Source organism: Pinus tabuliformis, chromosome 9 (genome assembly GCF_031772625.1).
Source record: "Pinus tabuliformis cultivar Carrire ecotype Pingquan chromosome 9, CPIR1, whole genome shotgun sequence".
Classification (NCBI taxonomy): Eukaryota; Viridiplantae; Streptophyta; class Pinopsida; order Pinales; family Pinaceae; genus Pinus; species Pinus tabuliformis.
In genome coordinates this window covers 1,264,139,327-1,264,154,314 of record NC_142307.1, presented here as the reverse complement: position 1 = coordinate 1,264,154,314, position 14,988 = coordinate 1,264,139,327, and the positions used below count along the sequence as shown (strand labels likewise).

General features: G+C 43.2%; 1 protein-coding gene across 1 annotated transcript in view; it reads left to right on the top strand.

The window, feature by feature from the left end:
* LOC149153134 (uncharacterized) overlaps nucleotides 1-14,988 on the top strand; it is a 93,706-nt gene that overhangs the window by 71,559 nt on the left and 7,159 nt on the right. The window lies entirely within an intron of this gene.

Sequence of the window (14,988 nt, the reverse complement as noted above, 5' to 3'; positions counted from 1 at the left end):
TCGGCCCCCTTCTGTTTGAGTGTGGATTGTCGGTACGGTTGGAGCCTCAAAAACACCAAGTCCCCTACTTCGAACTTCCTCTCAACTCTGCCCTTGTTTGCATAAAGCTTCTGCTAGTTTTGGGCCATCCGCATGTTCTCTTTCAGAGCCCTCAAGATATCATGGCTCTCCTGTATCTAGTCCTTTTCCCTTGGGGCCCTGCTGTCTCCAAACATAATGTCAGCAAAAGGCAATGCATCATAACCATACATAGTTCGGAATGGTGATATACCTATGGACATGTGTGTACCGTTGTAGCAGTATTCACCCAAGTGTAGCCACCATATCCATGCCTTTTGCTGACCTGTCACATAGTTACGCAAGTAGCCCTCCAACAACTTGTTAACTATCTTTGTCTGCCCGTCTGTCTAAGGGTGGTAACTAGTACTCGGGGTGAGCTCAATACCCACCAACCGGAATAGCTCTTGCCAAAACCCACCCATGAATCGACTATCCTGGTCACTGACAATGGTCTTTGGGAGACCATGTACCTGAAACACCTCCTTGAAGAACAATTCAGTCACCTGTGAGGCCGAGTAATGAGTTGGGATAGCGAAGAAGTGAGCATACTTTGTCAAGCAGTCCACCACTACATAGATGCAATCTTTGCCCTGCACTCTGGGCAACCCAACGATGAAATCCATCGATATGCTCTCCCATTTCCCGTCCGGAATGGGAAGGAGCTGCAATAGGCCCGCGGGGTGTGTCTGCTCTCCCTTGTTCTGCTGGCATGTGTCACACTCCCGGATGTGCCTCAGAACATCATCCTTGAGGCCCTTCCATGCAAAGCGCTCTCTAATGGCCCAGTATGTCTTCGTGAACCCTTGGTGCCCTGCTAATGGTGAATCGTGGGTAGCTTGTAGAATCTTCTCCCTCAGTGGGGAGTTGGGTACCAAGTAGATCCGGTCTCGATAGTAGATCACCTCGTTCATCACCCGATACCGGTCATCTGTCACCAACCCATCAAGGACCTCACACGCGAACCGGTCCTTGGAGTACTCCACTAGTAACTGTGCCCTCCAATCCGGGGCAATGCTCATCAAAGAAAGAGTGGCTGGCCTCTTGGACAATGCATTAGCCACTACATTGTGCTTCCCTTTGACATACTCAATGTCAAAGTCATATGCTTGGAGCTTGCTCACCCACTTCTGCTGCCTCTCCTGCAACTGTTTCTGCTCCAAGAAGAACCTGAGGCTATTGTGATCTGTCTTGACTTTAAACTTGTTCCCCACCAAATACTGCCTGAACTTGGCCAACGCATGCATGATGGCCAACATCTCCTTATCATAGATGGAGTACAGTAGCTCATGGGGCAGTAACTTCTGACTCTCAAAAGCTATGGGGTGCCCTCCCTGCATCAACACGGCCCCCACACCCACTCCTGATGCATCACACTCCAACATGAAAGGCTGGGTGAAGTCAAGAAGTGCCAACACTGGACAACTACTCATGACCTCCTTGAGGCGGTCAAATGCCTCCTGCACTGTAGTGGTCCACTCGAAAGCCCCTTTCTTCATCAAGTCTGTGAGGGGTGCTGCTAATTGGGAGAAGCCCTTCACGAACTTCCTGTAATAGGTGCAAATGCCTACGAAACCCCTCAGCTCGGTCACATTCCGGGGCTCTGGCCAATCCCGGATAGCCCTGATCTTCTCCTCATGTACTCTAACACCATCCACCCCAATGATGTGCCCTAGGTAGCATCTTAGTCAGCCCAAACTCACACTTGGATAGTTTAGCATAGAACTGCTACTCCTCTAGAATGCGCAGTACTGTCTCAAGGTGCTGCAAATGCTCCTCCCAAGTCTGGCTATAAATTAGTATGTCATCAAAGAACACCAACACGAACTTCCTCAACTGTCCACGAAACATGTGGTTCATGGATGACTGGAATGTAGCTGGTGCATTGGTCAGCCCTAAGGGCATAACCAGAAACTCGAAGTGCCCATAATGGCACCGAAATGCTGTCTTCAGGACATCTTGGTTCCTCACCCGGATCTGGTGGTACCCCGACTGCAGATCAATCTTCAAAAAGAACTTAGCTCCCCTCAACTCATCCATCAACTCATCTATGCGTGGAATGGGGTAGTGGTTCTTTAGTGTCTTCTTGTTGAGGGTCCGATAATCGATGCACATCCGTAAGGACCCATCCTTCTTCACCAGCACAACTGATGAAGCAAAAGGGCTAGAGTTGGGCCTGATATGGACAAATGCCAATAGCTCATGGATATCCCTCTCTATCTCATCCTGATATACCTTGGGATGTCGATAAGGAGTGGTGATGACGACTTGCACTCCCAGCTCCAGCTCGATAGTGTGCTCAACCCCTCGGTCAGGTGGTCGACCCGGTGGTATGTCCCCAAACATAACTAGATACCTGTCAAGAATAGCCTGTATCTCCGGATGTGGTGGCTTGGGCTTGCCCCAGCCTCTGAGATCCTCAACTCCACATCCCACTCAATGTCTCCATGTCTCAAGTCAGCCTCCATCCCGTGGGCCGAAACAGTCCGTGGTGGGTATGAGGGCATTCCTTGAAGCAAGACGGTCTTGCCATCTGGCCCTACAAACTCCATCTCCAACTTCCTCCAGTCTGTTGTGACTTTGCCAAGCGCATAGAGCCACTGGACTCCCAACACCACGTTGGTGTCCGGTACATCTACTACAAAGAAATGATTTGTCATGGAGTAGTTCCCCATGGTCACTGTCAAAGCTAGCGAGTGCATTGCATGGTTCTATCCCTAGGCATAAGAACTGAGAATCCCTCAAACTTCTCAGTTGTGATGCCTCTCCTCTGAACCAATTGAGCATCAATGAAATTGTGGGTAGCCCCCCTGTCCACCAGAACTGATACATGTTGCCCCTAAAAAATGCCTTTGATCCTCAAAGTAAAAAATTTGGGTACCCCACGCATGATGCAAGGACCCCTCCAGAAGGTGCAAAGGAAACTCCCCCTGGTGGTGGTGGTGGTGGTCCTCCCTCTTGAGGTGCTGCGTTGTCATCTCCACCCATCTCAAAATAGGTCTCATCCTTTGCATCGCTATTAGAGAAGACCTCGATGTAGTGGGCCTTGCCTGTTGCACGTCTGTGGCCTGGTGCCCATGGCTCTTGATAAGTGAAGCACAATTTCCACCTCCTAAGGTCTCTCTGGGTCTCCTCATCCAGCGGCCCACACCCTTGATTGGCCCTCGGTGGTGGAGCCCTGGTGTCTTTCCCCCTCTGCTGGAAACCTTGTTTAGGGGGTAGTGGTGCTTGAGCCCTAGGTAGGGCATCTTGTAAATCTCGTGCTCTCCCTACTGCATCCTGTAATGTAGTGGGCCTGTTGGACCTCACTAACCCACGAAATGGCTCTGCTAGCCCATCCACAAACATGTAGATCCTCCTAGACTTTGACAAGTCAGGAACCATCACAAACAATCGCAAAAACTCTGAAATGTAGGCTTTTGCACTCCTGGTCTGCTTGAGCCTTGTCAGCGCCCCAAAATACTCCTTCGGATCTTTTTTCTCAAACCAATCCAACACCCTCCTAGTGAAATCATCATAAGTAGTTACTCCTGCATGCCCCAATGTGGTCAGCGCATGGAACCACCAGTCATGGGCTTCCCCCTCCAAATGCTACGTGGTAATATTGATTGCCTCTCCTTCCGTCATTTGATTCAGCTGAAAATAGACATCTAGCTTTTCGACCCATGCCTTGGTCGAGCTCTTGGAGAACCTGTTATCACTCAAGTTGTTCCCCAAAAGTTGTGAGAAAAGGGAATACGGCCGAGGTAACCATAAACCAATCTTTTAGACGCAGGTTCTAGCTAATCTGCATCCAGAGAGGGCTCTCTCTTTTTGATTTAGCTTTGTTTTTAAGGTATATTAGGCTAGTTATGAAGTACAGGGGTTTGTTTGATTTTGGGATGGTGACTTTCAATAGAACAGGGGTGTAAATATGAGCAGTTCAGTCCATTGGGCTAATGGGGTCTATGAAGATGAACTGCTGGATATGGTTTCTTTGATAAAGGGAAGGTACTACAGAGCAAGATAATTAACCATGAAACAAATTGTAAGCTGGAATCAGGGGAGATGGGGTCAGGGGGTGAAGGGCAACTAAGAATCCTTCATCATGCTGACAGAGGGAAGTGGATGAATATTGCCAGGGAGCAGTTAAGAATTCCTTAGCTATATTCAAGATGTAAGAACCAGGGGAAACAGGAGCAGTTAAGAATTCCTGCTTATGCTAATTCTGAAGAAAACATAAATAATAACAGAGATTGAACACAGAGTGCAGTTAAGCAAGTTCTGGGTTATTCTTTTTCCCTGTTATTAAGATTATGAACATAGATGATATAAAAAACACAGAAACTGTAAAACATGAGTTAAAAAGACTTATTGATCCATGAAATAATTCGAGAATTCTGCAACATAGTCCTCTGCCATCAATTCCATAACCAGAGAGTTCAGCAACAACGCATTCCAACAACCTTTTATTCAGAAGAGTTTTCAGAGTTACAGCGCAGTTCCAGAAATGTATCACCAACCCCTAATACTTTGCTTGGGGAGGTATTTGTACAAAATGTTTACAAAATATCTCAATGAGATAATATCTAGCAATAACTTCTTCTACCTACTCTACAGGAGAAGTAAATGATCTTGGGAACAGGAAGAAATAAATGCAGAGGTGAATGCCGCTGTGCTGGCCGCTGAATTGATAAGGGGCATTGACCGTTCGCTTGGTGAGTCGGCCGATGGATGCTTCACTGATATTCCGCGCTGCTGGCTTTGCTTTCTCGGGTGCTTTTAATTTTGCTTTAATAGACCGCTGCCCAGCGTGATTCTTACCCGCTCCTTTTCTGCGCTTTATGATATCTGTTATTTTCTGGGAAAAAACAAGAGTTTGAAACCCGCCTACAAGACTTCTAACATCCTTTGCCACCACTGCTCTTTTGGCAATTGATGTCTTTGCAGCTTTATTAATGTCTCATCAGCGTCTGTGTACTTGTAGAAGTTAGGCTGGGCTGTAAAAAGATGTTGTACTTCATGCTCTATATAAAATAGATTTTCCAAATTGCTGTACAGAGATTGGCCGGATGGAAGGGTCTTCTCTGTTGGAGTACTTGATGATGATGCATTTTGTTGATCAACAGCATATTTATTCAATCTGATCTGGTACTCAGCTTGTCTCAACAGGTGTTCATTGTTTCCCACCAGACTGGGCAAGCCCTTTCCCTGCAAAATTGTAAATTTTTCTAAAAAAGAATTTACCTCCACTTGCATGTCTTGGCTCTTCCTCTCCAAATTCTGCATCAGGGTTCTCATGGTCAAAACTCTTTTGACTGTTAGGATGGTGCCTGTCCTGTCTCTGATGTCCAATGCTGCTAGTTCTTCCTTGGTTTTATTGTTCAAAAAATGGATCAGCTTGTTGGCCTGTTCGGGCTTATGTCCCAATAAATTTCTGGCCCTTTGAATTTCCACCTGGGCTGCTGCTATTAAGTCAATCTGTTCATATATAATTTGAATGGATCTCCACACATTGCTGATTGATTCATTGATATTAGCCCATAAAATGCCCCTGATTTCTCCCAGAGGTTTATCTAAAGAGAGGTCTTTTTCCAATGCCTTTACTTTATTCTCTAATGCCTTCACCTCTCTTGTCTTTTCTGCCACAGTCATTTTAGATTTGTCATAACTTATTTCCAACTTGGCCAATTTCTCTTTAGCCTCTTTTAATTCTGATACTTGGAGCTTTAAATCTTCCATAGCCTTTATCAATTCCTCAGTGGTCATGGTAGTGCTGCTGCCTGCTGTTGTTGTTGTTGAAGTACTTGGTGCTGTTGATGTCGGGACAGTGGGAGGGACTGCTGTTGTGGCTGTAGGAGGAGCAGTTGTAACTGTTGGAGCTGTTTGAGATGGCTGGGAGGTCGACACTCCCTGCTTTTCTTGCAACGCTTTCTCCAATTGCTGCTCTGTCTCATTTAATCTTTGATTCATTTTTATTAGCAAATCCATCATGTCTTCTTCTGCTTTTTCTTGCACAACCTCTGTGGTTTGTGGATGCATAGTAATTGGCAGCTTCAATTGTTTCTTGAGGGCAGCTATGTCATCCTCCTTTTTTTTCATTAATGCTTTTATTCCCTTGGCATCCTTGGGATCATGTCCCAACTCAATAATAATTTCTTCCAAGGACTTTATCGTGTTGTCCTTGGCTAAAGAGGATGTCTTTTCCAAATCCAGTTGGACAGATGTGTTGTTCAATGAATTCTGCAATTGTTGAGCTAGCATTGCTTTGTCTGCCAATGTGGAGTAGACCATCTCTCCAGTTTGCTTGTGCAACTCAATCTGGTCCATGGGGTGAATGTCTTTGGAAAGAGCTTCCAGATTTGTTCTAATATAATCAGCTGCTGACTGTGGCTGCTGCACTTTAGGCTTAAAGTGACTCAAGATCATCTTTCCTTCTTTAATGTCATATGTAGACATTAACCTTTGCTGTTTGGCGGGGGTCATCTTGAGAAATTGGTCATAAAGCTGCAGTCTTATTGGCTCATTCTGGGCTTTGATGTCCGTGAATGTTCTTTTGATATCAGAGCCTTGCTTGCTCTGTGGCCTTGAGAAGGAAATTTCCACACTACGCGGTTTCTCCAATTGCTGCCTTTGAAAACTGGTGGATGTATGTGGGCTGGTTGCCCTCTCACTTCTTGGACTTTCAATGATCTCCTCAATAATTTCCTCTTCAGGTAGAGGATCTATCCTTCGCCTTTTTTCCCCTGGCTGCTCTGCTGGCCCACTTACAGGTGTGGTCTCTTCTCGGTCCCTTTTTCTGCCCTTTTCCTCATTTAAAGGAGTCTGCAACGCTGGTACCTCTGGTGCTTTGGTCTGGGCAAGAGGAATTTTCCCTTGGCCTTGTTGCTTTGATGATGTTGGTTGATTTGTCATTATGTGCTGTTTTGAATCCAGCACTTCTTTGCCCTTAGATGTTCCTGCAGCTGGTGTAGTTCTTTCTTGGGCAGGTTGTTGTGAAGTTGCAGCAGTTGATGTGCCCACTCCGGTTTGCTGAGGCAATTTGAAAGACACCTGTCCAAAAGAGTCCAGGTCAAGAGTCTTTTCAAGATTTTTCATTGCTTGTTCCATTCTTTCTTCCTCAGTAAACTCTTCTATCAATGTGCCTTCTACCCACTCATCTTGGTTAGCATACTGCTCTAATTCAGGGATCCTACAATGATTATAGGCTGATAGCCTATTTTTTACCTTTCTATCACAGATGAATCCATTTGGGTCATAGGGTACCCACCAAAAGCTCCTTTTTAATTTGAGTTGTTCACCCAATATCTTTTCAGCATCTTGCCATCCTTCTTTTTTGTTAATGATGAAGGGGCCTAATTGGTTTCTTAATTTCAGCTGAGCTTTTTTCTTGGCAGCATAAAAATGAGTCAAATCTGAGCTAATAAATTGCCTGAAGTATTCAAGAGCAAACAGTCTCATAGGCACATATTTTGGCAGTTTATAGGGGCACAGCTCACAGCCATATATCCTGATCTCAGTGTGATTCTGGTAAAAGTACCAGTCACCTATTTTGTAGTTTTTGGAGAGCTGTAAAATTTTCTGCATGTCACTAGAGAGTCTAGGAGGAGGAGTTCTCATCAGCAGAGAGGAGACTGGATGTATAAACAAATCAATGAATTCACAGTAAGTGTAAGGAGAGCTACGGACTTCATGGAAGACTGAGGTCCAAAATATGACAGATCTCCTTTCTCCTTTAGTATCCAATTTTCTGATAGGAAACTGAAAACTGTCTGTTTGATAGTATAAGAACAGATGATATATATAAGAGGTATATTTGAAGACTCCCTCTCTTTCTAGACTCATGAATTGGTCATGAATCTTGTTGGCAATGAAAGTAGCAAAGTCAAATTTGACAGCAGGAGGATGTCCTGGAATAAACATGGACATCAGAGCTAAAATGGTCTCATCAACATATTCACTTGTCTTAAATCCTAGGACATAGGATATCATGTCAATGATGAATTTTCCAACTTCATTGAACCAGACATGGTGAAAAGGAGGTGGCAATCTGGTCTCATAAACAACTTGGCAACCCGGCCTATTTCTGCAGTGGATAATTTAGAGCCTTCATCAACCAAATGTCCCATGGAAAGAGGAGCCAGAGGCTGAGTAGGTTTGAAATGCAACATTTCATTTATGGACTCAGGAGTTATATAAAAAAGGACAGTTCCAGCTGAAGACATGACTGCTCTTTGAGTAGGTTCATAATTGGCACAGCACAGGCGAATGACATCTGGGAATACATTTACTGAGGGGAGATAGTATCTGGGCAGATTGGATTCCCATATCCCATAGAGATTAGTTTTGTTTAGGTGACTATTTCTTATTTCACAGTATGCTTGGAGGTGGTTTTTGTCACCAATTAAGTCCTGTATTTGAAAATCCCTATCAGCGAAGGGCAACCATTCCAAGTCCTTATGAGGTGTATTAAGGGGAGCAATGTTCAGGGCCACTGGAGCTTCCATTTGTCAATTTTCTGGGATTTTTCAACTTGGAATTTGGTTTTTTGCAGCAAAAGTAGGTAAAATGACAGTTTCTGGGGGTTTTCTCAGAGAATTGCAGATCGAAGCGGACTTGAATTTGGTTCACAGGGCGAAATTTGTAGAGGAAAACGAGGTCTGCAGGATTTTTCGGTAAAAAATGGGCAAAAATAGTGGTTCTGGTCCGTTTGCTTGAAGACAGCACGATGTATTTAACTCAAATTTGGGTTCTTCGGGCAATTTTGTAGAGAAAATTGAAAAAACACGGGGTTTGGGAACGAAATTCGGGTAAATACCTGTTTTGACAGTGAACTGTGCGATTTGCAGGTCGCCGGACGAGCTGGAAGGCTGAATTGTGGACTCAATTTAGCTGGGTGGCGGACTGTGTGGTCGAACAACTGATTTGGACGAAAAATCGCGGGCACTGGTCTCATGAAAGCAACCAATAGAAATGAACGAAAACAACACATTCACGCCTTTTTGACAAAAAAAAATTGATTTTGGCGGGTTTTGGCGCTTTTTAGTTGGATGACGTCTGCATGATGTGGTATTTTGTCGTGTAGTGGGGTGACGTGGCGCTGACGTGGTCGTGACGTCAGTGGATGACACGAGGGTGATGTCAGCAGGGAGGGAGCATGGGCGGTAAGCGGTTTGGCCCCCGCACCGCTTTTGGGCAATGGTGGTATTGGAGGGGGGGCAACGATCATTGCGGGAGGCTACCACCTGTCCCAGGGTATGGCGGAAAAACCACTGTTCCCCGGGCGCTAATCATCGAACAGAGGAGGGCTCGCGATATTCATGTGGGCCGTTGGATGGCGAGGGCTAGATCCAATGGTTGGCGGCGACTGGGATATGGCAAAGACTATGGCGTGGGGACCCACCATATAAATCAACGAATTTATAATGTTTTGCGGGGTATTTGCTTTTGGTTGGGTCTGCGGGTTCGGGGTTAATTCAATTAATCAACCGGATGTTGATTAATGTTTTTTGAATGGCGCGGCAATGGACTGTTAAAAGGTTCCAAATAAACCTTTCAATTCCCTTTGTAAAATAACATATGGCTTATAGTGTAGCTGGGGGCAGGATATTTAGTTTTCTTGGGATTTTAATATAGTTATATAATACGGGCATGGGGAAAATGTTATGTAGGAATTATAATATAAGGTTAATATGTTAATATGAGAGATATATTCAAAATAAAAGCACTAAGTTGAAAAAATGAAACTTAGGCTTAGGGAAATGAAAGGGGATCCAAGCTATGAATTTGGAAAACTTAGTATAACCGAAGAAAAACATTTTTACACAAGAAATGTGGCTTTCTTTGCCTAAGTAAAAACAAAATTTCACTTAGTCTTTTTCATGAAATGAAGTGAACTGGGGGCATTGAGCAGATCCCAATGTCCTTGTGGGGGAGGTTAGTAAGTGTTTTTTGGAGAAATATGGAGGGAAGTTAGTCATGCTTCATCTGACTTGTAGCCAAATCATTGCCATTATGCTTATGATATCCATGAGATGAATCATCTTCAAAAGACAAAATTGCTCATAAACCTGCTTCTGCAACATCAAAACTGCCTACCCAGCCTATTACACCTAACATTTTTTCTTCCTTTTTGCTTGGGTGCATTTGAACTAGCAAACCCTTACTCTCTTCTTTTCTTTTAACTGCCATCCTATCTAAGTCTGCCCTTATTTCTTCCAGGGGCTCAGATTTAACTGTTGAGCACCCTTGCTTCTCTACCTAACTACTTATCTGCCAAGCTTGAATTGTTTGGACAGATTTTATTCTCTACCTCTAAAACAAGAAATTTAAACATGGACTGGCCAAGATTAAGCTGTTTGGCCATCCATCAAGTGTGACAAAAGTCAACTAATTGCACACATTGAACTTCTTTGCAAAAATAGGATAGTAGTGGCATTTTGGACTAGCACACTTTCTTGGTCTTCTCTTTGGGGTTCATTTTCTTTCTTTTTGACCAATTCATTCTTTTTGCTCTTTGATCTTTCTTTTAGGGCATACCCTCTTTTCATTTTTTAAATTTTTTATTTTTTGAAAAGATGGAACATTTGCAGCATGGAAAATATGAACATATTTGGCATTTCATCAGTCAATCATGAAATATGACACCTATTGGTATAGGAGTATAACAGAACCCATCAAAAGTTAGGAGAAACAACCTTTGCACAATGCGTTGCAAGTATGTCCCCTGCATGTAGCCTCCTCCACTCTGTCCCTTGGGCCTATTGTTGCCCTTTAGCTAACAAAAGTCTTTGAAAGTAATGGCCCTCCCAAAATCAGGTCCATAGGACTGATACTCCAGGAAATAGTCCCCATAAGGTGCCTCCTCCTGCTCTGGTTTCCCACCAGCTCCAGATTGTAGGAATGTGGGAATGGTAGACCTAGGGGGTGTGTTTGGGATCAGTGGCATGTTGGCATTGAGAGATGCGTGGTGCTGCGAGGTGCCAGACCCTTCTCCATAGTGGAAATCCCCTTGGACTCCCTTACCCTTGTTGCCATTGCCATTTCACTGGCCCATTCCCTCAATGTTCCGAGATAAGTCCTGAACTGCCTTTAGTAGGAGTTGGGCAATCTCCTTTTCCTCATTCACTTTGTCTCCTCCATTGTCCCCCATGTCGAATTCCTCTACCTCAAGCTCTGTAATCATAGGATCAAGCGTAATTTCCAACTGTCTTTCATTGCTTCTGTACCTTTGCCTTCAGTATGTCACATTCTGCTTATCCTCTTGTGTCATATACTGTGCTGCTCCCACACACTGTGCCAAGTCTATGAGCTTTGATACAAGTGTAATATCCCTAAGAAAAATTAACATTAAATATGCAAAGAAAAATAGACAAAAACACCATGAGACAAAAACAAGCAATTATTCCACAAATTGACACCCAAAAACTGCGTTGTGTACTCTTTTTATTAATGGAAAGAGGTGTATAAATAGGTGTTGGAATGAGTGCACCTGAGCTTGCTCTAGGCAAACTAGCAAAACCCCAAAAAGACAAGTGAGACACCCTCCTCCAAACTGTTGCTATGCTACCCAAGTACAGCGCTGTAGATGCCCAGAAATGTGCTGCTACCTGAAAGGATCTGTTTCTAGGGCCCTCTCCATTGCTCAGAAAATTCCAAGAAATTAACCCAACCTCTCCTCAATAAACCCAGAATAACCCACGAAAGGGTTTGGCCGAAGCTTGACCCCGAAAATTCGACCCTCTTTGGCTTGAGTGGCTCTATTGATGGGAAAATCGACCCACCTGTAGAATCTGCTACTAAATGCTCCAAAAAGGTTGGCAATCCATGTTAGAAGGCTCCCCAAGTCTTCTCTCCAAGTTTCCACCTCAAACTCCACTCACTTCTCAACCTCCCGGAGTGTCTCTACCCAAGACTGCGCAGTCCCTCTGCTGCTGTAATTTTCCCCGCTGTTGTACACGACCTCACTGCTGCTGGTATGATTTGGGACTAAGTAAAACTCCCTCCTTGGGTTGGCACTTGAAGTCCACCGAGGCAAGGGTTGGGATCTCCGCTCAGAAACACCCTTGTGCTAAACAACACATGTAGACTTGGCTCACTACTCAAGTGTGCTATGTCAAGAGACAAATTCTAAAATGATAGATGAATGATCCAAATGAAAGTCCCTCCTTCCTTTTGTCAAATTGCCTCCAATATTTCTCATGTGGGCCCACATCGAATTCCTCTCACCAATTTCACTCCAATGTGAGCGTACTCTCCATGTGGGCCGAAATTCCCTTGTGGTGGCCCCCATGCTCCACCAAGGTTGCAATCTTTCATCGAACTCTAATGTTGGAGTGCCTCCTATACCAAAAATCGAATGTGGGTCCCCTAAGCCCACTTCTCCTAAGTGTAACTATGTAATAAGTCAAAATTGAGCAAAATTGATATTTACTTAGTAAAATACTAAGTAGGAATATCACATAGCCCTAATTAATGGTTGAAAAATACATGAAAAATGATATTTATGCTTTTCCAATTTAGTACATGCAAATCTTATCACTAGGACTATAAGTTCTAAGGTATTTGATACTATTAAATGCAGATTTTGTTGTAACCTAACCCCAATTTACCTAGAAAACATAAAAAATCAAAATTTAGGGTTTTTAAATTTTATTCTAAGATGATAGACAGACTAGTGGACTAGTGCCATTCTCAATCAATGAGCTAATGGAGTTAGGGGCGAGGTCTGGCAAAGGACCAATGGAAATAGACTTATGAGAGCGAAAAGCTAAGTTGCATGACACAAGGACATGAGACACGAAGGACACGTAAATATGAGTATTCGACACGAGACACGAAGGACACTTAAATACGAGTATTCGACATGAGACACAGCGACCCCGGAAACAAGACACGAGGGACACATTATATATATATATATATATATATATATATAGTAAAAAAATACTGAAATATAGTGCTTGATCCATATAGATATGAATAATGATGATATCTATTTAGTATTTAATATACACTATTTACTATTTAGTTTATTAATTTACTACATCAATGATGTTCACAGTTCAATGTTAATTGTTCATGCTCTAACTTTTGTTATTAACTTCAGACAAGTTTGATCATGTTCAAACTTCACATAAGGTAGTTTATGAACTATAAATTTATATGTGTTCAAACTTCATTGTTGACCATAGCGTTAATTGAGCTTTCCCTCCCTTTAGACCTTGAAGGTGTAGTGAGCAATGAGCACATGACGAGGAGCTGGGCTTTTCATTTCAACACACTATCTATATGTGGTCACTATCTATAAGTGCTCCAAACTCTCAGCAAAGCATGCGAATGCTCGTCTCCTACATCTCCAGGTCCAGGTCAATGTGAAGTTGTGAGCATTGCGCTCGAATCTGATGGAATTCCACACACTGCACAACAAATTTGATTTCGACAACGAGCAAACTCGACTTCGGTGGCAAACAATGACAAAAAAACCTAAAAATAAACCATGTTGTAGGTTTTAAATGTCAGTTTTCATGGGACACGTGTCCTAAGAACCAAAAATGTTAGGGCACATTTTCGCCTTGTCCAAAACACATGTCTCGATTGGACAACATGAAGAAAAACGTTTTCGACACGTTTTAAGGTACGTTTCGTGTTCGACACGTGAAATACGAGACACGAGACCTTGAGGGAAGTGTCCTGTGACTTAGGTGAAAAGGCTACAATGAGGTTTCTCTTCATAAAAAGCCCCAACAACTTTCAGTGAATTGGAGATAAATAGGCAAGGAAGCTATACTAAGGTTCCTTGATGGAAACTAGATGATAATCTTGCAAAAGGAGATGTTAATGCCATAAAATATTCAACATACTTTGTAGAAAATTTCAGTGAAACCCTAATTCTACAACAATTACAAGATGGAAGAAGATACTTACATTAAACTTGCACAAAATCTCCATAGAATCACATTATCATCCAAGAAAAAATTCCTTCCAATCACAATATCCTCCCCAGGAAAATTCGCTCAATCAATGTTCCATAGCGACCAAGAGAAAAGAGACAACTAGTGTGCACTCTCCAAATGTGTGAGTGAGTGTGTTACCATGATCCATCTCTAAATTGATTTCCCTTTATTTATGTGAGGGAAACCAAGTTGATTTAGTCCAATATTTGATTAAAAACCCTAAAAATAAAAAAGTATGTGATTACAAGTTAAGTAGGTCACAAACCGACCTTATAGATAGCTATTTCAATAATAAAACATGACAATAAGCCTCTTTTTAATCCACACGTGTGAATAAAAAGGCCTCTAAGGGTGACATCATCCTCCAAAAGTGAATGTCTATGTCAAAATATGCCATGTATGAGTCAAAAAAGTTGTTCCTCATCAAAAACCACATATCCTCATAAAAAAGGTGTCCAATCATCAAGCAAGGGCTCCCTCAACAAGACGTCATCATGAACCAAGCCCACGTAATCAATGCAAGCCATATAAAGGGGACATCACAAGGCTAGGGCATGACATCATCATCTAGAGAAGTGTACCATCCCCTCTAGAGGGATCTCAAGTCATCATCATCATCAAACTAGCTTAGAAACAGGGCAAATTCCATCAAGAAAGTGCAATGCCAGCTTGGGGGTGTCTTGCGATCTCTGGGGTACATCAGCACTCAAGGAAATTATTTGGCTCAGATGTGCAACGTGTTAGTATTTGGAGGGAGAGGAGAGGGTCATCAACAGTGTTGGATATATCCCAAGGTCAATGCTCCTCAAACGGTGGTCAATGTCCCGACTTTGGTGGCTGGAATAGTCATCAAATGGGGTTGGATGTCTTCTCTAAAATGTTGGAGAAACATCACATAATCCCTCAAGGGATGGCAGGTATACCTGGGAGCAAACATCTGAGACATACTCACATAATCAAGTGAGATCAACATCATAGGGATAAAAACCATAGGAGT